Below are 3,755 nucleotides of genomic sequence, written 5' to 3' on the forward strand. Positions count from 1 at the left end.
CCTGGATCCCCCATGTATGTTATTTGCTAGATATTTTGCTCAAAAATAATCTGCAAATGGAAAAAAAAGCACAAATAAAAGTTGCTTCAACAGGCAACTTCTATAGGAGGGAAGCTTGTTATTAAAAGAGGAAGCATCTCTGGAACACACAAAACCAATCTTCATGCCTTTAGCAGGTGTCCCAAAAACTCAAGGGAGATAGGTGAAGTTCCATAAGGAAGTGCCTAAACCGGGAGCCCATTCAGTCTGCCTTCACAGACCATATTTTCCACATTGTGATCTTTTTAACTCTCCCACACTGTCTTCAGTGAAATAAACACAGAATTGGGAAGATCTAGTAGAAGTGTTTTAGTTACACTGGCAAAGATGAGTCATATGTAACACAGAAACCTATAAGGCTTTTTTTTCTTTTTGTTTGTTTTCCTAATTTGAAGTTCTCAAAATCACTATGAAACCCTTGTAATTAACAAGATGGTGGTCACAGGCATCTAGCTCCTGGCAGCATGGGTGATAGTGATAATTAATTAAATTTTCCCTGCTCTCCCAGAGTTCTATGAGTGTCATTAGAGTTTGTCCAGGAAGTTGTCGAGGGCAGGGATTCCTTCCTTCAGCCCTTTGTCTTCAGTCCTTATGCCCTTCCTGGGAAGACTTTCCAGAGCTGCTTCAGACTGCATGCTACCCTAAATAAACCCATCCCAATGAAGTGGAGAGGTTATTTCCCTAAATAAAACAAGAGGTTTTCTTAAACATGGCAGAAATGAGCTTGTAGTGAAAGAGCATCACCTTTTCAGCTTCATCTTGAACTTCTAATTCACATTATCAACAGCTCTAATTAGGAAGAGGAGCTGCATGGCTTGTTCTCCAGTTCATGTTGTTGTATGCTTTGTTACCTAAGTGTAGAATTTCACATTTGTCCTTTTTTAATATCCTATGTCTTTTCAGCCCACTTTTGAATTCACTAAGGTGACTTTGAATTCTGTCAGTGTCTTGGTAGTGCCTTTCTCACAACTTGGGGTCTTTTGCAAATGTCATGAACAACCATTAGCATCCAGTCAGTAGGGAAAATGCCTTGATGAAAAAGTCTTTTGATGATAAATATATACAGAACATCAATAAATTAAATTTAACAGAAAATTATTAATCATTATAGCACAATTTAGTAACTTCTGTACTCCTCTTTCTCTACCCAGTTACCACACCTTAACAGTTCTTCAGCTTGGGCTGAGTTGCTCTCCTTCCCTTACAAGAATATATTTTGAAGCACAGTACAATTCATCATGTTCCAAATTCAATATCTTCAGTGCAGATGTTTATTCACTTCACGTTGCCTTTATTGCTGGCAGAGAGCAGGTATTTTAAATGCACAACTCCTTTGGTCAGTTCTGAATAACTTAAAATGATGTGAGTTACTTTCAAGATTTTTTCCCTCTATTTACTTTAAGGAGAATTAAACTGAATCTGGACCTCTGGACTCTGAGTGTCTTTATATAGTTGTACGTATTTTGCCAACAGTCTCACAAGTGTAACCAAAGTCAGGTTACGTCTATCACATGCCTGATTTACAGAGCATCTCGTGAACATAACTTTTTGATTAAATTGATTTTATTTACTTAACAACAGAGATCTTCAAAATATATTAAAACAAAATTAGTAGACTCAAAAACACTTATAAAGTCAAAAATTATCTTAGGGATGTTTCTGCAAATATTTAGATGACTAAGGGTATGAATATGTATTCAGGAATCCTACAGATATGTCTTGTTTCTTAAAAATAAATAGATTTTAAATTCTATTTAGCATGGCATATAGAATTAAATAGAAAAGAATAAAGAAATCAAGTAAAATTTTCAAACTTAAGTATTACTTCTATCTTTCAGCAATGTAGAAAACAAAATCCTGCATGAATATTTGTTTCTCCTGTGTTAGTCTTGCCCTTTTGACCTATTTGTTTCTTGCTACCAAAACATATTTTTTCCTTTATAGGGAAGAGGGCAGAGGGGGAAAGAGCAGTGAGGGCTTAATCCTTTAATTAATCCATAACAGTATTTTTTTATAAAAACCAGTATTAACCTTTCATGAGATATCTTGTATTTCTACTTCCAAAATAAAATATTTTTTGTTGACTAATAGAAAACCTTTACACTGTCAAAGTTCTGAGTCCACTTTAGCTATACCAGTTAATGTTTGAGAAAACTGTGCATTACCCTAGTGATTTGATGGTTTCAAGATACAAGAAGGATAAGCTTTCTATATGAAGTAATATGATCTATTAAGCTCTACAATTTATCTAGTTAAAACTGGCAAGATTTCAGAAAGTTTTACTTCTCACAGATTATTATTATTAATATAATCATCAACAGCATCATTATCATCATTGTTATTGAAAATATCATCATTAGTTGTATCCATAGAAGCAACAGGTAAACTTCATGTGGAAAAATATAGCCCTGAAAACTATGCAGTCTTCACAAAAGAATGGTTCTATAAATCTTTAAAAAATCATTACAGTGAATAATACATAATGCATTGTACATTAAAAATGTCGTGATAAATAAGACATTGCACACATATTTCATGTTATAATTCACTCAGAGAAAGCTATATATTATTTTTAGAGAGAGGAACATATCTAAAAAATGCTATGAAAACTTTATGTACATGAAATAAAACATGCCACTAATTATAAATGTGTCCTAATGCAAGAAATACTGAAAGTTTTCCTTTCTGTTTTAACAAGTTGTAATGGAATTTTCAATCAATTCCTGCAGTCATAGGAAATGCTGTGAAATTTTTTTTCAGACTGCTATTAGTAGAAGCAATTAAGCTCCCTATAATTAGACCTCATAGATTTTTTACAGGTTTCATTGATACATTTTCATTGATTTGAATGGGAGTCCTACACAATGAACGTCATTGAGATTGCTTAATTAAACTAATATTTTTTATTTTTCCAGAGTTTTTGAAATGGTATGTATTTTTCCTAATCCTACCATTTGTACCTTTTAGAGTATGCATAACAACAAAGAAGCATTTAAGAAACCTACATGAAAGACAGCAAAACAACCAAAGTAAAAAGATGGCAAATCACTGAAAATCAGATTCATTGTATAGTTGTGCTCTGTGGGTAATGACACTTCTGTGCTGGGGCAAAGCATGCCTTCTCTATTCATCACTGAGAATAAAAAAAGGGCATTAAAAACAGTTTAGCCTAGATATTCATTAGTTAGTTAAAACTGGGAGAGATTAATTCCACCACGGCTTTTCTGTGTCTAAATTCCCCTAAAAGAGGAGAAAATTCCGTTTTCTACTGCCTCAATATTTGTACAGATGAGAAATGGATATGTCTCAGCTCAGCATGGCGCACTTTTCTCCTGGAAGCAAAGAAGAACTTCAGGGATCTTCAGGGAGCTGAGGGGTCTCATTTAGTTTTGCTGAGGTAGTAATTAGTATCTGCTGGAATTCTCCTTATTTTCTTACTTCTCTGAGCTTCCACTTAGGGAGAAAAGACAGATTCACCTTTCTTATCGTTCTCTCCACAAACTCTTTTGCTCTCAATACCCAACACTTCAGATTTCAGTACGTAATCTGCTGCTTTATAAATATTAAGCAAGATTTTGTTAAAAAAATAAATCTATAAGATCTTTTCCCCATTTCTGTCTCTTTCTGGTCTTGTGGGATTAGGTTTTTTTTTTGTTTAATTTGTTGGGGTTTTTGTTAAGTTTGATTTTGTTTGTTTTGGGGTTTTTGTTTGGTTG

This window comes from Melospiza melodia, chromosome 3 (genome assembly GCF_035770615.1).
Source record: "Melospiza melodia melodia isolate bMelMel2 chromosome 3, bMelMel2.pri, whole genome shotgun sequence".
Lineage (NCBI taxonomy): Eukaryota > Metazoa > Chordata > Aves > Passeriformes > Passerellidae > Melospiza > Melospiza melodia.